The sequence below is a fragment of the Lemur catta genome, chromosome 4 (assembly GCF_020740605.2).
Source record: "Lemur catta isolate mLemCat1 chromosome 4, mLemCat1.pri, whole genome shotgun sequence".
Classification (NCBI taxonomy): domain Eukaryota; kingdom Metazoa; phylum Chordata; class Mammalia; order Primates; family Lemuridae; genus Lemur; species Lemur catta.
In genome coordinates, this window is record NC_059131.1 from 63,385,686 (window position 1) to 63,413,259 (window position 27,574).

Genomic DNA, 27,574 nt, shown 5'->3' on the forward strand with positions numbered 1-27,574 from the left:
ATAGTCTTTAATTTCATAAGAATTTAACTTGCTGTAAGCTTTTTATCATTTGACATACTGACCACTTATAAATACATTGGTCAGAAAACACATGATTCAGTTCTGGCAAATTTATTTTTATTGTATATTATTGTATATTTTGCTTAAAATTTCCCTACCTTTATTTTTCTTTAAAATTCTATCATTTGGATAGTGGATCTGTTAGTAGTGGGATCTTTTTGATCCTCTTATTCTTCATTTGTCCCTTTTGTTCTACTTTCTAGAAGATTTCTTTGACTTCATATTCAAAACCATTAATCATTTTTACTTTAGTTCTTATTTTTTTATTTCAAATGGTCTTTTTATCTGGGTATTTTAGTAGTGTTCTTTTGCATAATTAATGTGATACTTTTTGTCTCTGAAGCTATTCTATATATTTTTCATCTGGTTCCTGTAATGTTATTCAGTTTCATTTTTTAATGTCCTCATTTATGTAAGCTCTTTCCAACATCTGGTGATCACTGACTCTTTATTTGTAATTAAGAATAAGACACTCTGGTAAGCTCAAGTTAACAGATGGAGCATGCTGACCAGAGGCCTTGAATGTAAGTAAGGTGATTGGGTGGAGAGCTGTGTTTCTTGAAGGAAATCTCAAATTTCAGCATTTCGTATTTCTTTAAGGTATTTTTATCTATGACATTGAGTTTCTCCAGAACCTTTTTTTCCAGGTTCCAGCATAGGGAGGATATAGAATGACTTCAGAATGGTGGAAAGTGCCCGGAATATGTTGTCATTCAGTTTTCAGCTTCCAATTTATTTCTGTATATTCTTTTGTCACCTTAGTTTTCTATGACCCTTTCCCCTGCGGCACCACTGTAGCCAGAAACGCAGAGGCTCTCAAGTAAAATATTTTCAATGAACCACATCTTCTGATGAGCTCAGTTGGGTCAGTTATATAACTCTGAGGTTGCGGGAAAGCAAATGAATATGTGAGAGATACCTATGGCTATCACTACTTCAACAGGTTTTTAAGTAATCTCTCTGGTTTTAGCTTGAAGCCTCACCCTGTACTCGATGGTAGCCTGTGCTATCAAGTCCAAGGTGTACACACTCTAGACTGTTAATTCGGATGAGGCTCTTTTGACCTGTTCAGTCTCTTAATAATCCTCTACTGTCCATCCCTATGCTCTAGGACTCTGTTGGCATATTGGCCAACTGCTGGCTAAAATCTTTTTCCCAATTCTTATTGGTTTATACCTTGTCCTTACTGTTTGTTACCATAGTGAAATCTGTAGGGAAATATATTATTGTGTTCATTAGGTTTAACTCTTAGTCAACATACAGACTTTTTCTCTGCATTTTAAAGAAGGATTAAAGCACCATTGAACTAAGAATTAATTAAAATGGGCTTCTCAATTTTAAAAAAATTACTATTTTCCTTGTGAAAGCAGGATTAAGGTGACTGACAGAAAGCCATTTCCATGATGACGTTTAGTACAATTTCAATTCTCTCAGCTTTGTAGCAGTCTCCGAGTTGTTAGAATGTCTAAAATGACAGGGCAAAGTATCCAAAGCCAAAAATATCTCATAGGAGAAAGGACCCTAGGATTTCTGTCTAACATAATGGCTTTTTATTTTCCCTCCTGCTGACTAAGGAGTGGGGGAAATCACTTCAAGAACTGACAAAACTATATGAACAGTTTTCATTAAAAACACATTCATGTCAACGTTAAGTAAATTCCCGTCAATTGTAATGGGACATTTATGTATGTGCAAAGTAAGGAAATAAAAACAGAACAATGTAGGGCATATTGAAATCCATTTAGGAGAAGTTCATCATTTCCATAACAAAATCAAAAAGCATTTCAGATGCATGATTTATTACCAGATTACTGGAGAAAGATGTCCTCATTTTAGTTTTCAATCCTTCTATCTAGTGCTTTGGTGTACAGAATGCTTTCCCATCAATCGTTTAGGGCCAGAGCTCTTAGTCAGCTCTTAGAAAAAAAATATTGTAGGCAGAGATGGACTTCACCCTTAACAAATGATGTTCCATGAGAATATATAAAACAATATCGATTGAGAATCTGCTGACAAACACTCTACTTTCCAATATGTATCCCCAAAGCATTACTCCCCAAAGTATTAAGATTAATTATGATTTGTGGTTTATACCATGCTAGAAATCAATACACAGAGATGAAAGCAGACTTTCTAGCTCATCTCCTTACTCTGAAATCTGTCAGGGTCCTCTGGCCCTTGAGTCAGATCCCTTCTCTTGAGCCCATTCACACAGAGCCAGGTAGACCCCTACTTGTCCGAGCCAGGGGTGTGTAACACATTCTTAGCCTAGTTGAATGCTCTCTTCCTGGTCTATGAGGTACTCCTGTGTTTGCTTTATTTCTGAAAATGAATTCTAGGACAAGTTGAACTAGTCACTCAGATAGAAAAGCAGTGAACATGGATACTTAGTGACAAGTCTCTATTCATTTCTTTCTTCCAAATCCCACCCATAGGAAATAATGGAAACATAAGAAATGATGATAAAATTAAAATTAAAACATTGATATATATGGTTGAAATACTTCATGATGTAAATTGCTGCTTTATACCCATTATCATATTTGATCTTTATCCCAGCTATGTGGAATAGGCAGAAGGAGGAACTGGGCTTACTTCTATTTTACATAGTTTTAATGAGAATAGGTAAGGTACTCACATAGAGATGGGAGTAAATTATTGGAGACACACGGAGGGGTTATACGGACAGAACATACTTCACACATTGCTTCAGTGCTTTATTTCAAATTTGATTAGCCAAAATTTTCTTGATACCTAGGAGATTATTAAACAATAGTTTCTATTGCCATTGACAATGTTATTGTCATACCTTTTTCTGTTATTAACATTAGATGGGGAGAAGGTTGGATCACACAAGTCTTTCTATTCTCACGCTGAAAAATTCCCTCACCTGTTTTGATAATAATTAACATAGTTTATTTATATGTCTTTGTGAGTTATTTCATAGTAAGGTAGCATATCAAACTTTTTAAATACAGGTTGTTTTATTATTGATAAAGGTATATGAACCTGAATTCATTTAGCAATTGAATTTATTAGACTTTTCATCTAATAATATGGCCACTGCACAAATGTTTGATTATGACTTGGTTTTCCACATGTCTGTCTATACTACTTTTGGTCTTTAAAATATCCTGTCTTAAAAAGAAAAGAAAAACTCCAGCATTTGTCAGTTTTCCTGATGGTTTTTGTTACTGAAAGCTGAATGGCTCACTATTAAGAGTTCTGCAATAGCTATTGGGATGTCTAGCTTCAGTTTGGTTTTGCTACTGACAAACTGCTTGACATCAGACAATTCTTTTCACCTCTATAAGCTTTAATTTCTTCTTTTCTCATTTGGTAAAATGAGAGAATATTAGAGTAAATGATCTTAAAATTTCCTTTCAGCTCTGATACTCAAGACACTTACATGAAGTACTGAAGTTTGTTCTAGGTTATGAGATAAGCTAGCAATAGAATTGGAAATAAAGCCCCCTGGATATATCTTTAGTTATAATCAGATGACCTAGAGAAAAGGGAAATTTCATAAAAAAGACAGTAGAAGAATAAATAAATCAAAGGTGACATGGAAAGTAAGGTAAGGGTGAAAAAGAAGAGAGAGAACATTATCTGAAAAACAGCCCAAGAATAAAAGGAGCACATGACATGATTGTATAATTTTCTACATAGGACTTTCATAGCCATAAAACCTTTATTATTCAATTTTGTCTTTCCCTACCCCCAAAATTGTGTGATATGCTGATATCTGGAAAATTGTAAGTTTCTGCCATATTTAGAAAATCTGTTTTTCCTTTAGTCCTGTGCTACTTCTTCAGCATTCTCCTGAATCAGATTTGCCTTTTCTTGGCAACCTCATGTGTCATTGGCCACTTTGAGTGATACTACTCTTCTGTACCACTGTCCTCCTATGTCACTTGTTTCCTAAACCCTAGCTGGTACTTCTGCACGGAGAAAACCAATCTATAATGTAACCACATAATGAGATTACATTATTTTAAGGTTAAACATTTATTTTCAGACTGGTGGCCTACTGGGTCTTTTATAAAGACTGTGGAGAAATTACGTCTTTCAAGAGCACCATCTGGGTGTGGCTAAATAAAGTTTGATAATAAGGTGGTGATGCAAGAAATAAAAAGGACATGGTTACAGTACAGAAATAAATGCCCTAGATCTTATTTTCCAGACTGATATGATGCAATGAAAAAAAAAAAAAAACTGGAAAGGGGTATATCCTGTGGGTTTTGCACTATTTTCACTTGATTTAAATTGATAGCACAATTAATTCACAATCATTACTGATAATAAAATGGTCAGTTACATGTGCAAATATATGTATATCTCAAGAACACAGAAGAGTACAAAAGGCCATACTGGCAGGCATTGGAAATACTGTAGGTTCATTTGCAGACCACTGCAATAAAGTGAATATCACAGTAAAGTGAGTTACACAAATTTTTTGGTTTTCCAGAATATATAAAAGTTGTATTGATACTATACTGAAATCTATTGTGTACAATAGCATTATGTCTAAAAAATAATTTACATATTTTAATTAAAGTATTGCTAAAATGTTAATGATCTTCTAAGCCTTCAGTGAATCATAATATTTTCTGCTGATGGAGGGTCCTGCCTCCATGTAGATGGTTGCTGACTGATCAGGTTAGTAGTTGGTGAAGGTTGGGATGTCTGTGGCAATTTCTTAAAATAAGACAAAAATTAAGCTAACCAAATCAATTGACTCTTCCTTTTGTGAAAGATTTCTGTAGCATGTGAGACTGTTTGATACCATTTTACCCACAATAGAACTTCTTTCAAAACTGGAGTCAATTCTCACAAACACCACCGCTGCTTTATCAAATACATTCAGATAACACTCTGATTCTTCTATCACTTCAACGATATTCATGGCATCTTCACTGAGGGTAGATACCATGTCAAGAAACCATTTTCTTTGCTCATACATAAGAAGAAAAATATTATCAGATCAAGTCTTACAATGAGATTATAGCAATTCAGTCACACTTCAGGCTCCACTTCTAATTGTAGTTCTCTGTTATTTCCACCACGTCTGCAGTTACCCCCACTGAAGTCTTGAAGTCACCCATGAGCGTTGGAATCAACTTGTTTCAAACTCCTGTGAATGCTGATATTTTGACATTCTCCCATGAATCTTGAATGTGCTTAATGGCGTCTAGAATAGTGAATATTTTCCAGAAGGTTTTCAATTTACTTTGCCCAGATCCACTAGAAAAAAAAAAATAACTATGACAGCTATAGCCTTACAAAATGTATTTTCTAAATAATTTGAAATATTGAAGTTTTCAAATTCAAATTCAAAATTCTGAAATGTTGAAAGTCAAAATTACTTCTTGATCCATGGGATACAGAATGGATGTTATGCTAGCAGGCATGAGAACAACATTAATCTCCTTGTACCTCTCCGTCAGAGATCTTAGATGACTAGGTGCATTGTCAATGAGCAGTAATACTTTAAAGGGAATTTTTTTTTTTTTTCTGAGCAGAAGGTCTTAACAGTCAGCTGAAAATCTTCAGCAAGCCATGCTGTAAACAGATGTGCTGTCATCCAGGCTTTATTTCATTTATAGAGTACAGAGTATGTTTAATATAATTCTGAAGGGCCATAGGATTTTTGAAGTGATAAATGAGCATTGGCTTCAGCTTAGTCTCTAGCTACATTAACCCTTAGCAAGAGAGTCAGCCTGTTCTTTGAAGCTTTGAAGCTAAGGCACTGTCCTCTCTTTAGGTATGGCAGTCCCAGAAAGCATCTTTTTCCAATAGAAGGCAGTTTTATCTACAATGAAAAGCTATTGTTTAGTGTAGCCACCTTCAGCAATGATCTTAGCTAGATTTTCTGGATAACTTGCAGCAGCTCATCAGCACTTGCTGCTTTACCTTACACTTCTATGTTAGGGAGATAGCTTTTTTCTTAAACCTCATTAATCAACCACCTCTAGCTTCAAACTTTTTTTCTACAGATTTCTAACTTCTCTCAGCCTTCACAGAATTGAAGAGAGTTAAGGTGTTCCTCTGGATTAGGCTTTGTTTTAAAAGAATGTTGTGGTTGGTTTGGTCATCTATCCCAGTAACTCAAACATTCTCCATATGGGCACGCTTGTAGCTGTGGCTTGGGCAAGGCAAAGGCATTATACGTAACCAAAATGTTTGTACCCTATAATATTCTGAAATTTAGAAAGCAAAACAATCTTTTTTTAATCATTTATGTGTTTACTGGATTAGTACATTTAATTTTCTTCACCAAACTTTTCCTTTGCATTCACAACTTGGTTAACTATTTTGCACTAGAGGCCTACCTTTTGTCCTATCTCAGCTTTCAATATGCCTTCCTCACTAAGCTTAATCATTTCAAGCTGTTGACTTAAAGAGAGACATGTAAGACTCCTCTTTTCACTTAAATATTTAGAGACAATTGCAGGGTTATTAATTTCCCTAATTTCAATATGTGTCTCAGGAAATACAGAGGCCTGATGGGAGAGAGGCCTAGGGAAAAGGAGAGATACAGGCGAACAGCCAGTTCATGGAGCAGTGAGAGTACACATAGTGTTTACCCATTAAGTTTGCCATCTTGTGTGGTATTGGTGGCATCTCAAAATAGTTACAATGGTAACAAAGATCATTGATCACCGATCACCATAACAGAAAATAATACTGATAAAGTTTAAAATATTGTGAGAATTACCAAAATGTGACACAGAGACACAGAGTGAGCACATGCTGCTGAAAAAACGGTGCCAATAGACTTGCTTGATGTGTGGTTGCCACAAACCTTCAATTTATTAAAAACCCAATTATCTGTGAAACACAATAAAGCAAAGCATAATAAGATGAGGTATGACTGTGTTTGAATTCTGGAGCAAAGTAGGTAGAACAAACCAAAGCAGGTAAAGCCAAACTCTGGTGTAAACAGAGTACAATCTTGTAAGCCTCTCCTCCTGACTGAAAAGTTCAGACCATGGCTCTCATTTCTTTCAACCTGGAGCTGTATGAGCTCCATTTATTGAGAACCTACAAACATCTGGGAATATTTTATGTAATGTATATTACTTTAAAACAAGTATTCATAACCACTTTTCATTTTGTGGGAGAAATAAGTTAAACCACTTTCTCCAAGGTCTGTGACCACCATTAGGGGCTGAGTTTGACTTACTTAAAAACCTAAGTACATAATTCAAACTCCACGTAGCACTGACCCTTCAACTCTTTGGATTTCTCTCCTTCCAATATTAGCACTCCTGGTTTCCTGAAGCTCAGTCTTTGGACACACATTATGGGTCCAAACTTGGGTTCAAGTTGCACCTCGCTACTCCTCATAAAATGGAAAATATCTATTGTGAGGGTCATTGCAAATGAGAGGATATACGTGTACAAGACTTTTATTCAGTGTCTAGCACACTGTAGCTATTCAATTAATGGTGGTGGTTGTTATTTTTGTTTGATGTCAAGAAACTTGGCATCAATATCTCTTCCTGGATTATGTCCTAAATTTTTTTTTTTTTATTTCAGCTCTTCATGGGGGTACAAAAGCTCAGGTTATATACATTGTCCATGTCCCGCCCATCCCCCTGAGTCAGAGCCTCAAGCGTGTCCATTCTCCAGACAGTGTGCCTGGCACTCACCATGTAGTCATACCTCCATCTCCTCCCCCACCCCCACCTCTCTGAGTCAGCACCTTCAAGCATGACCATTCCCCAGACTTTGCGCAACGCATTCATCGTGTAGGTATACACTCATCCCCTCCCCCCACCCCCCGTCTCAGTCTGATATCCAGTTGGTATCCTTCCCCGATGTGCATTTAGGTGATAATCAGGGAAACCAATTATTAATTAAGGGGATGCAAGAGTTTTTGTTACATGGCTATCTTGTATAATGCTTAAGTCAGGGTTTTGCTGTGCCCATCACCAGAATAGTGTTCATTGTACCCAGTAGGTAAGTTTTATCACACACCCACTTTCCTGCCTTCCCCCCTCCTTGTTTTCTCATGTCCTTTATAGTACTTTGTGCCCATGTGTATCCATCTCTTAATTCCCACTTATTAGTGAGAACATATGGTGTTTGATTGTCCAATCCTGAGATGCTTCACTTAGGATTATGGTCTCCAGTTGCCTCCACATTGCTTTAAATAACTTTATTTCATTCCTTTTTATGGCTGAGTAGTACTCCAGGGTGTGTGTGTGTGTGTGTAATCACATTTTCCTTATCCACTCATGAATTGAAGGGCACTTAGGTTGATTACACATCTTTGTAATTGTGAATTGTGTTGTGATAAACATTCAAGTACAGGTGTTTTTTTGATGATTTCATTTCCATTGAGTATATTCCCAGCAGTGGGATTGCTGGGTTGAATGGCAAGTCTACATTTATTTCTCTGAGAAATTTCCATACTGTTTTCCATAGAGGTTGGACTAATTTGCAGTCCCACCAACAGTGTAAAAGCATTCCTTTCTGCATCCTCACCAGCATCTATTGTTTTTTGACTTTTTAGTAATGGCCATTCTGATAGGGGTAAGGTGATATCTCATTGTAGATTTAATTTGCGTTTCCCTAATGATTAGTGATGTTAAGCATTATTTCATGTTTGTTGGCTATTTGTCTATCTTTTTTCAAAAAACTGCTCTTCATGTCTTTTGCCTACTTTTTGATGGGGTTTAATTTTTTCTTGCTAAATTTCTTGAATTCTTTGTAAATCCTTGATATTGGTCCTTTGTCAGATGTATAGTTTGCAAATATTTTTTCTAATCCTATAGTTGTCTTATTCACTCTGTTGTTATTTCCTTTGCTGTGCAGATGCTTTGCAATTTAGTCAAGTCCCATTTATGGATTTTTGTTGTTGCTGTAATTGCCGTTGGGGTCTTAGTTATAAATTTCTCACTCTAGTCTAAAAGAGTTTTTGCTATGTTTTCTTCAAGAATTTTTATGGTTTCATGTTTTATATTTAAGTCTTTAAGCAATCATGAATTTGTGTACAAGGTAAGAGAAAGAGATCCTCTTTCATTCTTCTGCATGTGGCTATTTAATTTTCCCAGCAACATTTATTGAATAGGGCTTCATATCTCCAGGGTATATTATTGTCTACTTTACTGAAGATCAGTTGGTTGTAGGTAGATGGTTTTATTTATGGATGCTCTATTTTGTTCCATTGGTCTATGTGTCTACATTTATACCAGTCCCATACTCTTTTGGTTACTATTGGCTTGTATTATAATTTGAAGTCAGGTAATGTGATGCCTCCAGATTTGTTCTTTCACTTAAGATTGCTTTGGCTATTTGGGCTCTTTTGGGGTTCCAATTGAAGATTAGGATTATTTTTTCTAGTTATGTGAAAGATGATGCTGGTATTTTCATGAGAATTTCACTGAACCTGCAAATCACTTTGGGCAGTATGGACATTTTAACAATGTTGATTATACCAGTCCATGAGTAGGGGATGTTTTTCCATCTGTTTGAGTCATCTGCATTTTTTTTTCATCAATGTTTTGTAATTTTCCTTGTAGAGGTCTTTAACCTCCTTTGTTAAGTATATCCCTAGGTATTTTATTTTCTTTATAGCTATTGTGAATGGTATTGAGTCCTTGATTCAACTCTCCACTTGACTATTATTAGTATATAGAAATGCTACTGATCTGTGTACATTGATTTTGTAATTTGAGACTTTGCTCAATTTATTCAATTCTACAAGTCTTTCAGTGGAATCGTTAGGGTTTTCTATTTAAAAGGTCATATTGTCAGCAAACAGTGATAGTTAGGCCTCCTCTTTCCCAATTTGGATGCTTTTTATTTCATTCTCTTGCCTGATTGCTCAGGGTAGAAATTCCAATACTATCTTGACTAGAAGTGGCGACAATGGGCACCCGTGTCTTTTTATATTTTTTAGAGAGGGAATGTTTTCAACTTTTGCCATTCAGTATGATGTTGGCTATGGGTTTGTTATATATGGCTTTTATAATTTTGAGTATGTTTCTTTGATGCTTAGTTTGCTGAGGGTTTTTATCATGAAAAGTTGCTGGAATTTATCGAATGCTTTTTTAGCATCTACTGAGATGATCAGGTGGCCTTTTGTTTCTGTTTATGTGGTGAATCACATTTATTGATTTGCATATGTTAAACCATCCTTACATGTCTGGGATGAAACCCACTTGACCATGGTGGATTATATTTTTGATGTGCTATTAAATTCAGTTTACTAGTGTTTTTTGAGGATTTTTGCATCTAAGTTCATAAGGGAGTGGTGCTCTACAAGTGCATTGTGGCTGGGACCTATAGTGCTTTCAATTCTGCCCATGCAAGCTCCCTCACCTTCCAAGATTGGCTCACAAATCTCCCCTCTGTGCCCCTAAGCAACCTGAATGAGTCCTGGGGGTATGGGATCTGGCCTGCAGGTCTGTCCCCTAGTCCCTCAAGTTTAATCTCTGACCATGCCAGGGAGAAGCATGCATGCTGGTCCCAAGTTGCCTGTGGAGTGCTCAGGAAGATTCAAGGTCCCTCTGTTTCAGAGTATGCTGTGTTCTGTGGGAGCAGCTGGGTAAACAGCACCAGGGAGGGCTGGTGAGCAATGAGTTCACATTCCAAGTACCCCTTGGTGTATTACAGCCCTTTAAGAGGAAAGATGTGACCCCTACTCTCTGTGGGAGCCTCAATGTAGTAGACATGCCAACAGGGGAAGCAGCTTCTTGGCTCAATCATCCCTTGGGGCACTGGAGAATAGAGTCTGAATGGAGGAGAGCTGGCACTCTGGTCATCTTTGTCCCTCTCCCTGGAAGGCAGACAACCCACAATATCCAAGTTTTGGGATCACAAAAATCCCCCCAGACCCACTGGCCCATGTGGCCTCTGCTGCCTGGGAAGGAGTTGGAAAATATTTGTGTAGGAACCAGTGACATGAAAATGAAGGGCTGAAGCTCTCTGGGGAGGACAAAGACACACAATGGGTGGAGAAGCAATATGGTGCCTGCTGTCTCCGCTCAGGTCTGTGGTCATGGGGAGTGACCATGAGGGGTGCAGCAGCCCAGTTCTTTGTCTTCAGGAATTTCCCAGTTCACTGCCGGCCTTAGCTTTTCGGCTCATGAGGGTAGAAAAGCTCTCTAACAGCTCAGGAGCACACACTCTGCCAGAGGTTTGAAGGAAGGAGAAACAAAATCCCCATCTACCCTTTCCACTGGACTCCAAGTTTCTCAGGGGTTGATTTTTACCAGTATTTTGCTCCTTTTTGTTCTACTCTACAACTTCTTCCCATGGAATTTTCAGTAGGTTCTGTACTTTTCCCTTAGCATTACACCTGAGTTATATTTTTTTTTCATTGAAACTTTTTCTTCTTTTTGAGACAATCTGGTGGCCAATGTCTCTAGTCAGCCATCTTCCCCCTGTCTCCCCTAAATTTGTATAATCTCATTCTACTGTCTTACCAGTAATAGCCCAAGCTATTCCTCTGGACCCTGGAGTTGAGTGTGTGTGTGTGTGTGTGTGTTTTAAATGTTCATGGTTCATTGAAAATCTGTGCCCCACAAACCTCCTATGAGAACATAGTATATAAGCTAGGAGCCCAGACATTTAGAATACACAAAATATAGATTAGCAGACACACCTCTACTTCAGTGGGAGGATTCTGGGGTATAAAAATTTCAATATTTAAATTTATAGTTATTTATAAGTAATATTTATATAGATGCTATATTTGCTAATAGTTTATAGAAACATTTTACCCCATCTCACTGTAAGAAAGAAAGGAAGAAAGAAAGAAAGAAAGAAGAAAAGAAAGACAGAGAGAAAGAAAGAGAGAAAGAAAGAGAGAGAGAAAGAAAGAGGAAGGAAGGAAGGAAGGTTGGTTGGTTAACATATATTTGTTAGGCATTGAAATTTGTTTTAGGATAGAAAACCAAATATGTTGAGGCTGAAATTGAAATTATTTCACTTTTTAATATATTTAAGTTTGAACATTTTATTTCCCCTTTTTATAATTGTTCACCTGAAACATCACTGAAATTTCTGAAAGATCATCTTTCATTCAGCCACTTAAAAAGAAAATCCTGGATAAGTGTCAGTTATAACCACTAGGGCAGAATTTCTTCTTAAAAATCAAACTAACAATTAAACTCTTAAGGTTACTACTAAGTTATTTTTCTCTTAGGAAATGAAACTTAAACTTTACAGACAAGGAGTTTATATAGTAATAGGTACATATACTATATAGAATGAATATATTATAGAAACATATATATGTATGTGTATATATATAGCTATCAAGGTGCATGGGTCAAATTTGATACATCACACTTTCTTTTATCCACTACCTATTAAGAATAGTTTTTTTATTTATGCATGGTTGAAAAAAGTCAAAATAATAATATTGCCTTACACATAAAAAATATATGAAATTCAAATTTCAGTATCCAGGAAATACTTTATTAGAATATTGCTTTCCTCATTTCTTTATGAATTGTTCATGCCTGCTTTCATGCTATGATAAAGTTGAGTGTGGATCACATAGCCTAATATACTTATTGTATGGCCTTTTATAAGAAATTTTGCAAGTATGTGATATAAAACAAATGCCAACTGTAATTATTCATTGCTCACTTTGCTTTACTTTGGTTCCAGTAGCCTACTGCTCATGTTTCTACCTTTTTCATTCCACTTACCCACACTCACTTTCTTGTGCATGAGTTATATCCTGCTATCTTCTCTCAAAAACTTAGTCCAGTCCAGTTCAACTATGCATCTTATCCCATGCTCATTCTTCCAGTAGACTATACGATGATGGCTGCTACTCCTATCCTTTATATAAGCACTGTTTTCAACTTCTACCTTCCCTCATAGTAAAAGAAACAATCAACAAAGTAAATAGACAAGTCACAGAATGGTAGAAAATATTGGCAAACTATCAATATAACAAGGGATCAATAACAAGAATATACAATATGCTCAAACAACTCAATAGAAAACAAACAAATAAAAAACTAATCTAATTAAGAAATGGGCAAAAGATCGCAATCAAAATTTTTCAAAACAAGACATGCAAATAGCTAATGGGTCTATGAAAAAAATGTTCAGCATCACTAATCATCAGAGAAATGCAAATTAAAACTATAACAAAATATCATCTTACTCCAGTTAAAATGGCTTGTATCAAAAATACAGGCAATAATGAATGCTGGCCTGCCGAGAATGTGAAAAAAGGGGGCCCCTCATGTATTGTTGGTGGGAATGTGAATTAGTATAGCCACTACAAAAAATGGGTATGGAGCTTCCTCATAAATCTAAAAATTGGACTACCATATGATCCAGCAATTCCACTATGGATATATATCCAAAAGAAAGGAAATAAGTATGTTAAAGAGATATCTGCACTTTCATGTTTATTGCAGTACTATTCACAATAGCCAAAATATGGAATCTACCAAAGTGCCCACCCACAAATGAATGGATAAAGAAAATGTGGTGTATATATACACAATAGAATGTTATTCATACATAAAGAATGAAATCCTGTGAATTACAGCAATGTGGATGGATCTGGAGATCACTATGTTAACCGAAATAAGCCAAGCACAGAAAGACAAATATCACAGGTTCTTCATCACTTGGGAGCTAAACAATTGGATCTCATGATGACGGAGAGTACATTGGTGGTTACCAGAGGCTGGAAAGGTAGGGGAGAGGGGCATGAAGAGAGGTTGATTAATGAAAACAAATATACAGTTTGATAGCAGAAATAAACCTAGTGTTTTCTAGATCAATAAAGTGAACATAATATAACGTAACCTATTGTTCATTTCAAAAATACCTAGAAGAGAATAATTCATATGTTTGTAGTATCAAGAAAAGACAAATGTTTAAGGTGTGATGGATATCCTAGTTATATTGACATGATATTTACAAATTATATATTAAATTATATGTGCATGTATCACACACATATATTTTAATGTATCAATAAAAAATAAAGTTATTAAAGAAAGAATAGAGAATATTATATAAAAGTCTTCCAAAATACCTTTCCTCAGTTAGCAACCTTTTCCTAGAAAAAGCACCCCTTCTCAGTTGAAGACACTCATTTCTTATTTTTCCATTTTATGGTGGAAAATATCACTGGACTTTCCAATGATATTTTTACGCCATTGCATTTCCCTATGAACCGGTAATATGTTTTTCCTATAGAATCAAACCTTTGGCATTTATTCTTGTTAATGTATTCATCCGTTCATTTTTATATCATCCATATATTTCATGCATTCTCACAAATGTTCATTAGTTCCATGACAGACATGAAGGAGGATAAAATATATTTTCTGTCCCTGCAGAACTCACATTCTGGTATGGGATAAGACATATAAGCAATCAGAGTTGAAAATAATATTATATTACAAGAAGTTGTTTAGAGTTGTAAGGAACAAAGAGAATGAAACTTCTGTTGTCATTGACTACCAACCTTTTCGACAAACTTTTCATTTTGGTATTTTATCAATGCTTTCCCTGTTATTCAGTTTTAAGCATCATTAGAATCTCTTAGTTCCTAAAGCTCCTTTACTTCTATAGCTCTGATATCTACTTTGCTATTACCTACACATGTAGCTAGGCTTAGTATTATTCAGTGATGCTGAGATTCTTGCTGTGACAGTGTCATTAGGTCTGGGTTTCCTGCTTGTACTGAAACTGCTCTTAACCCATATTTTGGCCTCCAGTTCTCCCATACGCACCACCAACCCACACTGACTGTCATTTTTTTTTTAAAACAGTTATCGCCTAGTTTGTCATATCAAGTATGTCTCGCTAGATCTTTCATACACCACAAGTTTGGGTTTTCATTTGTACTCATATTGCCAACCCTGATCCTTCTGTATCTTGCCAATGTTTGTTTCCTCTTCTGCAATTTTCTACATTTGAATGATTGCTGCAATCATAAAAGAGTGCTGAATTGTTCTGTTAAACACTTTTGCTCTCTAACATCACCTTGAGATTCAATGCTACATAATATTCTTTAAAGTGGCTATTTAAAGTACGTAAGCACTCTTCCAGAAGCTCTCAAACCTTCCTCCTTTTTCTTCAATGTCTGCCATTAAGATAGTCTTTGAATTCCACATTCTTTAAAAATATGAAGCCTGTGTCTCAAATTTGCCCCTACACGGTTCTATAGTCCTGGTTACTGGAAATACATACTTAGGTATAGCCTCCTGGGCTTTTGGCCAAATGGAAGGTCTAATCATTTCTCCTGTAAATAGAAGATAAGACTCCACATTCCTTCGAGATCAGCCAAGATCATGGGTTTGACTCAAAGGCAACAACAGGGAACATTCATAGTGAGATCACAAGCTGCACCATGGCTGGGCTAGAGAGCAGCCTATCATTACCTCTACCCTTAATAACTAACAAGGAAGCCACACCTCTGCCTTCAATATCATTCAAATTCAGTGGCAAGTAGGGACATGGAGGGGGCCACATCTGTTTGCTACTGGATTTGAATGACATCTAAGGAAGTCCATAAGAGTTAATTAAGAATGAAGCAGTGCTGTCTGTTGGTTATATATATATTCCCTATATCCACATCGAATGTATTCAATCCTTGTTCTGCCACTTACCAAGTGTTAGAACTTGGATCAGTAACATACCTCATCTAGCTTTAGGATTCTATTGTGTATCATAAGGAAAAGAATATAATCCCCCAAGACTGTTCTCATATTTAAAATGAGACATTGAGTGCAAAGCTTGTAGCAAATCTCTAGAACATAGTAAGTGCCCAGAAAATATCCATTTTAAAGGTATAGACACTGAGGATCATGTCAAAACATAACAACAGTGATGTTGGATATAAACAAAACCACAGCCAGAAAAGACCTTATTCTTTTGGTCATTGAGACATAAGGTACTTGACAGTATTAGATGAAAGGGAAACTGCTCTTAGAAGATTGATAAAAATAAAAGGAATTTCATATATAATATACACACACATAAATATTCCATTATAGCTCCCTTTACGTACAAACACTGGAACTATGTCAGCGGCCTTGCCTGACACTGCATTTACTCTTCCAGAGCCAAACTTCAAAATAAATATTGGCCGTTTGTGCTATGGCTGACCTTTAGTATATCAAACTGGATGCATTTAAATCCATACACAGTCTCAGAAAAAAATCCCCATCTCCTCAATTGCATATCTCCCCATTTAATTTCTCCTTTTAATTTTTTATTCTGAGAAGGTACTAAACTTCTTCTAACACAAATTAAAATAAGAACCATATGTCATCTTCCCAACCCCTGCAACCCACCAAGTCCTATTTATTTTTACCACATTCCAATAGACTTTATTCCTCCCCAACCCTTTTCATTATTTTTATTATTGTTGTCTCCTACTAAATATTTCTGCCTGCAGTCTCTGCTCTAGACAGAGTATCCTTCTGACTGTTGACAGATTGATATCCTGGAAAACATATTTTAGGAAAAGCCATGGAGAAGGGCTCGTTAACATCTTTCTGAGTAGGAGAAAAGAAGTGGCTTCCATGGGCATGTTTCTCGCATCCTTTAATCACAAAGACTGAATTCATTTCAGGAGAGATGCATACTTTATTTACCTTTGAAAACCCTGTGCCACCAGGCATGTGGCCTGGTTCAAAATAAACTGGACCCTTGATCCATGTCCTTACTCAAGTTCCTGCTTCTATATTATCACCAAATATTTTCCCTTCTGCTTATTTATTTTAGTAACCAACATTTAACAAAGTGAATGGCTAGAGGAAAATACAAGAGAGGAAGGGGAAATGAACTTTACAGATGGGAGAAGTTAAGATGCTTCAGCATTCTCTTCTCCCCATATCTCAGAAATGATGACACCTGCATTTATACCATTTGTTATTCTCTATGGTATTCAGAACTTCAAAAAAATGCATTTATGGAAAATAGTCAGGCTTATGAGCATAATATGATAAAAATAGATGGGGTTCTGGCAGAATTCACTAGGTAAAAGCTAAAACAAATTCAGAAAGAAACCATTGGCTTTGTGTCATATTCAATGACTAACAAAGTTTGACAGTAAGCGTCTTTTTTTCTATCTTCCAGGCACATACACTTTATTATCTTCAGTGTAAGGCAGGTGAGTAAAGGAATGGTTATGAGAGTCCACTCAAAGTGCAACTGATAGTTTATTATTATTACTATTATTATTATGTAGGCACATAAGCCTCTTAAACACTTCTTTGCTATTTTCTCCACTCCAACTAACTTAGTTCAGGCTACTTGTACCCTAAAGTTTAAAGACCTAAACTATTGTATAGGATCAGTATCCTAAATACTTCCTTACCTATGCAGTTCACTATAAATTTTCCCCTCAGGCTTCCATGATTCCCTCAGAGGTCCCCTTGACTGGAATCTTTTATAGACATACTTTTCCCTGCTGTAAAAAAAAAAAAAATGCAAATAACTTTTAATGAGCATAAAGCCCTTCAAATGATCTCAAAATACATGGCAAATTGTTGAATGCTTTAAAAAAATAATTCTTTTCTTCCAAACAAAGGCAAGTTAAAAAAGTACATCCCATAGGTAAAAACCCCAGAAGATTGTAGAATAGGAAAAGATATATCAAGGTGGTGGAAGCAAGGAGCTAAGAGATCATTTTGTTTCTATGGTTGCTTCTTACCTAATTCCCCCATGATAGGGGTCCTTAAAACCACCTCCACCTTTGTATGTTCACTGAAAGGAATCACAGAACTCAGTGTATAGTTATCTTATGGCTAAGATTTATTACTGTCAGGTAAGGACATACAGCCAGATAATAAGGGAATAGGTTGAGTCTGGACAAAACCTTGTGTTGGCTTCCTTATGTTGTCTCCCTCCTGTGAGGATTTATATGAGGCATACTCCTCCCACAAACAAGTGCAGCAACATGGATATAATGTTTCTACCCAGGGAAACCAATTAGTGACTCAGTGTGCAAATTATGTATCAGAGGTTGGTCACTTAGCCACCTTCTGACTGACATGTACCAAAACTTTACACTCTCAGAAGAAAAGCAAGTACTAAGCAGAAATGATATTGTTTGTACAAACAGTCTAAGCACAGTGAACCATCTTTACCAACTGACTGTTGACTGGGCACATGCCAAAAGTGTTCCCCGAGGCCAGCCAAAGGATTATGTTGCAAGTATTTCTAAATATAGCAGTCTTAGCCTTGCTGTGCTGTTCTCTGTATATCCTCAAAATTGTGCATGTGGATAGGATGTATAGAAAAGTGGGAACCTGAATGCATCACAAATAGCAACCTAACCCTCAGAGAAGGAGCATGGACAAGCTGCAGTCCATATGTAATATAGCACAGGAGAGACTGTACTTGAAAGAAATTAGATAGATGAATATAAGCTAGTGCACCTGGTTCCTCATGAATACACATACAGTCATGAGTCACTTAACGACAAGGATACATTCTAAGAAATACATCAGGTGATCTTATTACTGTGAGGAAATCAGAGTGTAGCTACACAAACCTAAATGGTATAGCCTACTACACACCTAGGCTACATGGTATAGCTTCTGTCTTCTGGGCTACGAAGCTGTACAGCATATTGTACTGAATACTGTGGGTAACGGTAACACAATGGTAGTTATTTGGGTATCTAATGATATCTAAATGTAGAAAAGGTACAGTAAAATATGGCATTGTAATCTTATGGAATTGGCATCATATATGCAGTACACTGTCGACTGAAATGTCACTATGTAGCCCATGACTGTACATGAAAATCTCATACACCTAGTAAGGATATGTGACAATTCTGATGGAAAACACAGACTATCATATGTCCGACAATAGTGCAAAGATGCTACTACCATGTACAGAAGTATTTAAACCATAGCAAGGACGGTGGATTTCAGCATCTGTTTCCAAACCCCATTTTAAATGCTCAGAAAGATCACTCACATTTGTGTCTGTGTCTGGGAACAAATATCATCAGATATTTGACCTCAGAGAACAAATATTTATTTCAGTGCCACAAATGACAGAGTAAACCCGCTTGTGCACTTAGACTTTATCTTGAGAGTTGCAAGGGGGACAGGGTGCAGAACAGTGAATGAGCATTTGAAAACTTACGAGAGCACCCAAAGCTCTCTATTTACTGAGGTCTGATGTGACTAAACAGAATATTGAGTCTGGTAAGAAGGCATTTTAGATGAAAGGAGTTTAAGTTGCAATACTATCCAGTAAGGAAGGGCTGGGGAGTTCATAAAAAGGATTGTATAAGCTTTGTTAAATAAAACCTGTACACTGTCCTTGCATGTTTTTTTGTACTACAATTCTATTTTCAAACTCAATACAAATAATTGAAGATGACAATGTTGACAGTATCCCTTTCTATAAAATAAAAATAGGGTGATATGATAGTGACTTGAGTGGGAGATTTCTATGCATATTAGTTGATTGGAAGGGCCTCACTGATGTATGACAATTACTTTGAGATGAGAAGGCCAAAGGTGGCCTCGTAATTTAAATTTCTCTAGTCAAAGTGTTCTAGAGCTAGGAAACAACTAATGCAAAATATCCCAGTGTGGACTAAACTTCACAAGCGTGAGGAACTAAAATAAATAAACTCTGTGGTAGTCTAGGTGGTATACTATGGTGGCAGTAGTGGGATCAGTTTAGCATATGGAATGAACTGAATGTGCATGTGCAGGAGGGAAGTGGAAAGGAGGGGTCCAGTGTGTTGTCCAAATCTCTACTCTCTTTTATATGTTAAAGGTCATTTAATGTGAGGATCAAGTAATTAAACCTAACTTTTTGGCTGGTACAAAAGAAATGCAACCATAAAAAATGCTAGTAATACTACTTTTAATAAAAGAGAGATTTGCAAAGCAATGATTTAATTCAGTTCTCTTATTTCTTGTGGTCAGGATTTTTATTACTATAAAAATACTTTTAAGCTTTCAGGTGAAGAATGTAATGGAACATCTAATGTTTTTTATGTTCTTTTATGTGCTCAAGTTTGTCATGGCTAAGGCAGATAAAACAACTGCCTTAGTGAAAATAAGCAGAAGTGTATAAACTCAAGGCAGATACAAAAACTGTTTTAGCAAGAATAAGCAGAAGTGTATAAATTCTACTAAGGTCTGAATCATCGACCACTTGTAATGCTTATGATAATGAAGATGTAATGAACAGCTACCTGGATGAAATACACTTCCTACTTCAATGAGAGCATCCTCTTAATTGAGATGCAATATGTGGTAGGCATCGGTATGCAACAAAATCAAAAACAGACTTTATCATGTTAAAATCATGATACATTTTTCATCTATGAGTCTCTAATCTTGGAATATCTAGGTTCATTTCCTCTCTGTTTCAACTCAGTTTGTATATGACTGAGATGATTTGACAAGTGTTTTCAATAAGATAATTGAAAACACCCTAACGTGAATCTTTAATTTCACTATTAATAAGAAATAAAATAAAAAGAATCTCTTATGAAGAACATGTAATGATATAAAGATTTCCTGTTCATGAGCAAAAGTCAAAATATGGAAATCCAGACTTGTAAAACTGTTAAACTGTGCTTGAAATCTTCTCAGTAAAAAACAGAACATAAATTCTTATTCTGTTTTTCAAAATATTGATGACAGACTTCTCTCTTTTTTATATATAAATAGCTAATTCCATTTAATGGGTATCCAATTCACATTTGTTCATTCTATAGTCTGTAAGAGGTGTTGTACCAGGTGTCACAAATGTTAAAAAGAGAAGAGAATTTCTATCTATTAGGAAACCTGTGAACCAGAGGAAGTGACTGAGGATTATATTGATTAATGTTTTAATGCGCAGCCAGTCCTCCCAGGGAAGATTTTAGCCATTATCTTCCGTACTTGGAGACGTTTGGGATGAGTCGAATACCTGTTGAAATTTTTTCAGTGAGGTTCAAACAGCACTCTGTCTAGAAGATGGTCTCTTTACTCTAAATACTTCCATGAGGATGGAAGTATTAGAGGATGAAGATGCTCACAGTCAGAGGCAGCAAGCATGTGTAGACCAGGAGTTGAAATGGAATTCACACATCTGATCGTGTTTTGCAAATAGAAACCTGGGACATAGTTATATGTCTAAAGGTGTGGGTAAGGGCCCCACTCATACACAAAGATCACTCAGAAAAGACAAAAGTAGTACCACGATTCGACTTTTATTTTTTCTCTAAAATGCTATATTTATATTTCTTTGATATATGATACTTATCAGTAGCAGCACATACTTATTGACTATAAGCTGAGGGCTATGCTAAGTGGGTTTCATTGGTTACCTTACTGATATTCATTCTTCCACTCTTCCTGGAAATTGCAGAGTATCTAGATTTTGAGAAAGGAAGATTAAAAACAAAAACAAACAAAAAAAAAAAACAGAAAGCCAAACAAAATTCAGAAGTCTCCTATAGAGGAAGAGGAGAGCATTAAAAAAGAGGACAACAGTGAATGTGTGAGAACTCCTGAAAATCCTTTAAAATCACTTAGGTCCACTGGCAGGGATTCTCTTGTTACCAAATTTTTAACATGAAGACAGTCGCTACAGAAGCTGTTACTTAGCTAGCCCATGTCCCGTCTGAGCCTTGGCCTTGGCATCAAAACCATATCAAACTCTTCCAACAACTTTCCCATTAACTTGCCATTCACTCTGGTTGAAGATCTCTTCAGATACTTGAGAAGAACTTAACCAGCTGTCCCTGCTTCCAATTTCAAACTATCCCAGTCTGTCTTCAGGCCTTAGTTTTTTTCTAAGCATCCTCTCTCCCTAAACTTTGGAAGGGAATTGTACCATCCAGGGACTGGCCACAGATTGTGAGAACTGGTTCCAGGAAAACATGAGCCAAGGGTTGTTGGGGCAAGGAGGAAAGTAGGAATGGTTGTTCCTATCTGTGCTCGGGTACCAGCTGTCTGAGGTTTTATAATTGTTATTGTTATTTATGGTTTTGTCTTAGACCTTATCAAATGAGCACAAAGCCTGCAAGGATCAATTTAAAGATAGCCCAGCCTTTGAGGCAGGGTGGATAGAGAGGAGTTGCACCGGAAAGGCAATAGGCAATATGTTTAACATGTCCAGATAATGCAACATTTGGACTCAATAATTTTGAAAATTTAACCAAATTTAAAAAATCACTGGTGTGCACACCAACTTATGCAGAAGTATTTTTTCATAGGAAGAAAATCTGAAATACCTATTAAAAGGAAAATATTTATATAATTTAAATTCATTCATGTATTAAAATATATATTTTAAAAGTTATATAAATAAAACATTAATAAATTGAAGGAACGACTTTTCAAGAGAAAATATGATATAACAGAGATAATGTTATCAATTAAACAGACATGTATAATTGGATATCTATGCATAAAAATCATATGTAAGAAAAGATACCCGTCTCCAACTGGTAGTATTCCTCCCACTCCCAGTTTTCACTACTTTAATACTTAGGAAAAAATATATGAAGGTCACTTTTAAGACTTCTTAACATGGTATTTGTGTGAGTTCTAGTGAAATTAGATACTTTTTTTTCATTATGGTTCATTTGAAAAAATAAATTTTAAAGCATGATATAGCTCAACATTTTTTGAAAAAGCTTTAGAAACTCTCAGTGCAGTGTGCCCCCGATTTAAGATTTCTTGCAAGCTAGTTCACAATCCCATGTCTTGATTCAACCGGCTGTTGAGAGGCACTATATGCTTGTTGACATGTACCCACCACCATTACACATCTATTTTCTATAGTGAAGACCTTTCCTGTATACCTCATATTTTAGAGTCTTTTCTAATCTATCTGGAATTATATAAATTCTTAGTAAGTAATATTTCTCTTTACTTTCACTTTAATTCCCTTTTGTGTCTTTTTTGGTACTTTAGTAAAGATAACAAACCAGGACAGTTCCAAAATAGCTGCTTAATTCATTGGAGCCTTGTTGACTCTGTTTCCTTCATCAGTGATTTATATTTCCTCAAGAAGATAGAACTGCGTAGGCTGCAACAGGCCTGACTGATCCTTCCTTTGGAAGATATACTCATGTAAAGCAGTCATTTTCCTGAAATGTTTTTTTCAAATTTAATCACATTGGGATGCTCTTATCTTGAAACTAAATTCCCTTACTTTGCGGAATTGGATCTCCGTAGGAAATACAGCTGGTAAAACAACTTGAGTTTAAGCTGCAACCTAGCAGGGCTTTTTTATTTTATTTTATTTTTTTCCCACAACACCCACATTCCTAGAAGAGGAGGAAATCTCTTTACTTTCCTATTGTTTTATTATAGACTCACAATTTATGATCTATAGGACTGTGGAAACTCAAGAATGGAGTTTTAAACTGCTTTAAAAACAAAATATAATTAAATTTTTTGAATTCCAATTGTAAGACTCATTGGATACAGGGTCTTAAGCTTATATTAACACTACAAGGCCGTCAATTTCCTCCTATGATATCAGGGATCTCTACCTCACAGCATTCTTGCAAAATTAAATAAACTAATTTAGGCAATATGACTGAAAATTAATAGATTCTAAATAAGTGTTATTTTCCTAGCATATGTTAGATACTATGACATATGACATTTTGAAAAAAGACTTCATGGCATAGAATTGTTCATTCTAATTTTATTTATTTCAAAGTATTAAGGGGGTACAAATGTTTTGTTACATGGATAGCTTTTATAATGCTTTAGTCAGGGCTATAAGTGTGCCCATCACCGGTACAGTGTTCATTGTACCTGTTGGGTAGGTTTTCTAGCCCTTCCCCTGCCTCCTCCTTGATTTCCAACAAATTTTACTTATTCCTGTGTGCATGTGTGCCCATCAATTAGTTTCAAATTATTAGAGAGCACACATGGTGTTTGTTTTTCCACTCTTGAGATATTTCACTTAGGATAATGGTCTCCTGTTCCATCCAAATTGCTGCAAAATACATTAATTTATTTCTTTTTATGGCTGAGTAGTACTCTACGATACACACACACACACACCCCACATTTTGTTAATCCACTCACGAATTGATGGAAACTTAGGTTGATTCCACATTTGCAATTGTGAATTGTACTGCAATAAACGTTCAAGTGTAGGTGTCTTTTTGATAAAATGACTTCTTTTCCTTTGGATAGATACCCATTAGTGGGATTGCTGGATTGAATGGTAGGTCTATTTTGATTTTTTTTTTGAGAAATCTCCATAGTGTTTTCCACAGAGGTTGTAATAGTTTACTGTCCCACCAATAGTCTATAAGCATTCTTTTCTCTTGGCATCAACAACAGCATCTTTTGTTTTTGAACTTTTTAATAAGCTATTCTAACTTAGGTAAGGTGATACCCCCTTGTGGCTTTAATTTTCATTTCCCTGATGACTAGTGACATTGAACATTTTTTCATATGTTTTTTGGCCATTTATCTTCTTTTGAAAAGCTTCTATTCATATCCTTTGCCTACTTTTTAATGTGGTTTTTGTTTTTATCTTGCTGATTTAAGTTCATTGTGGATTCTGGATATTAACCCTTTATTGAATGTTTAGTTTGTGACTCATTTTTCCCATTCTGTATGTATCCATCTGCTCTGTTGATTATTTGCTGTGGAGAAGATTTTAATTTAATCAAGTCCCATTTATTAATATTTATTTTTATTGCTGCTGTAATTGCCTTTGGGGTCTTACTCATAAATTCTTTGCCAAGCCAATAGCTAGAAGAGTTTTTCCTACAGTTTCTTCTAGAATTTTTATGATTTCATGCCTCGCATTTAAGTCTTTTATCCATCTTGAATTAATTGTTGTGAGTGGTGAGAGACAGGAGTCCTGTTTCATTCTTCTGCATGTAGCTATCCAATTTACCCAGCAACATTTATTGAATATGGCTTATTTTTCCCAGTGTATGTTGTTGTCTTCTTTGTCAAAGATCAGTTGGTTGTAGGTAGATGGTTTTATATCTGGGTTCTCTGTTCTATTTCCTTCATCTATGTGTCTATTTCAGTACCTATACTATGCTGTTTTGGTTACTACAGCCTTGTAGTATAGTTTGAAGTCTGGTAATGTGATGCCTCCAGATTTATTCTTTTTGCTTAAGATTAATTTGGTTATTCAGGCTCGTTTTTGGTTGTAAACAAAGCATAGAATTATTTTTTCTAGATCTGTGAAATATGACATAGATATTTTGCTGGGGGTTGCATTGAATCTGTAAATCACTTTGGGCAATAAGGACATTTTAACAATGTTTATTCTACCGATCTATGAGCATGATATGGTTTTCCATTTGTTTACATCATCTGCAGTTTCCTTCCTCAGTGTTTCATAGTTTTCCTTGTAGAGATCTTTCTCCTCCTTGGTTAAGTATATTCCTAAGTACTTTATTTGTAGCTATTGTGAATGGTATTGAGTATTTAATTTTAATCTCAGGATGGCTGTTACTGCTATATAGGAAGGATTTTTGTAACCAGAGACATTGCTGAATTTATTTATCAATTCCAGTAGTGTATCTGTTGTAATATCTCCTTTTCATTGCTGATTGAGCTTATTTGGGTCCATTCTCTACTATTTCTGGTTAATCTAGCAAGAAGTCTATTGATTTTGTTTATCTTTTCAAAGAACCCACTTATTGTCTCTATGATCCTTTGTATTATTTTTTATTTTCCATTTTCTTTAGTTCTGCTCTGAACTTTGTCATTTCCTTTCCACTGCTGGCTTTTGGTTGGTCTGGTCTTCCTCTTATAGTTCCTTGAGATGTATCATTAGCTTGTTAATTTGAGATCTTTATGTCTTTTCAATGTAAGCATTAAGGCTATGAATTTTCCCCTTAGGACTGCTTTTGGTGAATCCCATATATTTTAATAGCTTGTGCCCATTTTGTTCAGTTCAAGGAATCTTTTGATTTCTATCTTAATTTAATTATTGACTCAATCATTCAATAGCAGGTTGTTTAATTTTCATGATTTTGTGGAGAACTGAGTGTTTCTCTTGGAATTGATTTCTAGTTTTCTTCCATTGTGGTCTGAGAAGATACATGGTATGATTTTGATTATTTTGAATTTGTTAATACATGTTTTGCAGCCTAACATATGATTAGTCTTGGAGAATGTTCCATGTGTTGATGAGAAAAATGCATTTTCAGTAGTTTTGGGGTAGAATGTTCTGTAAATTTTCTGTTAGGCTCAGTTGTTATAGAGAACTATTTAAGTTCAGTGTTTCTTTATTTTCTGCTTGGATTAATTATTATATTTTTTTGTTTAATTGTTCCCTTTATGATTATATAATGACCATCTTTGTCATTGTTTTCCATTATTGATTTAAAGTCAATTTTATCTGATATGAGAATGGTTACACCTGTTCTCTTTTGGTTTCCATTTGTGTGGAATATTTTTTGCCATACCTTCACCTTGAGTCTCTGAGTCCTTGGTATTTAGATGTGTTTCCTAGAAATATCATATATTTGTGTTGTATTTTTTTTTAATCTATTCAGCCAGCCTATGTTCATTGAGTGGGGCATTTAGGCTGCTACTATTGAGTGATGGAATTGATATGTGGGATGTTGTTCTGTTCATCATGTTTGATATATGTTATTGCTCTGTTTTATCTCTTGTGCTATTTTGTATGAGCTATGAGTCTTACTTTTCGGGTGATTTTACACTGGTCGGTGTCTAGTGTGCTGATAAATGTATAATACAGGAATGAGTATTTTCTGCAGGGCAGATCTAGTCATGACATAGCCCCTGAGTGTCTGCTTTTCTGGAAAAGTCTTTATTTCTTATTCATATTGGAAACTTAGTTTTGCAGCATACAAAATTCTACGCTGGTAGCTGTTCTGTTAAGAAGACTGAAGATGGGCCCCCAATTTCATTTGGCCTATAATGTCTCCACTGAGAAATCTGCTGTTAGCCTAGTGGATTTTCTTTGAAAGATTCTTGATGTTTTCACCTCATGGTTCACAGGAGTTCCTCCTTTGTGTTGACTTTGGCCAGCCTGATGACTATATGTCTTGTTGATTCCCTCTTTTTAGGTGTTCATTTATTTTCTTGTATCTGGATGTCTAAATCTCTAGCAAGACCAGGAAAGTTTTCCCCAATTATTCCCTCAAATAAATTTTCTAGACTCTGCTTTTTCTTCTTCACTGTTAGGAATGCCTATGATTCTTGTATTTGGCTATTTTATATAATCCCACATTTTTTGTAGGCTTTGTTCATTTCCCTTGTTTGGTTTTTCTTTATTTTTAACTGACTGGGTTAATTTGAAAGAGTTATCTTCAAGCTCTGAAATTCTTTTTGCTGCCTGGTCTAGTCTATTCTTAAAGTTTTCCACTGTGTTTTGTATTACCTTAAATGAATTTTTCATGTCCAGAAGTTCTATTTTTTTTTTTTTTAGTATGTCTACCTCTTTAGTAAACTTTTCATTCATTTCCTCCGAATTGTTTTTCTGCTTTCTTTGAGTTGGATTTCCACTTTCTCTTGAATTTCATTGAACTTCCTTAAAATCCATATTTGGAATTCGTTATCTTTCATTGCAATAT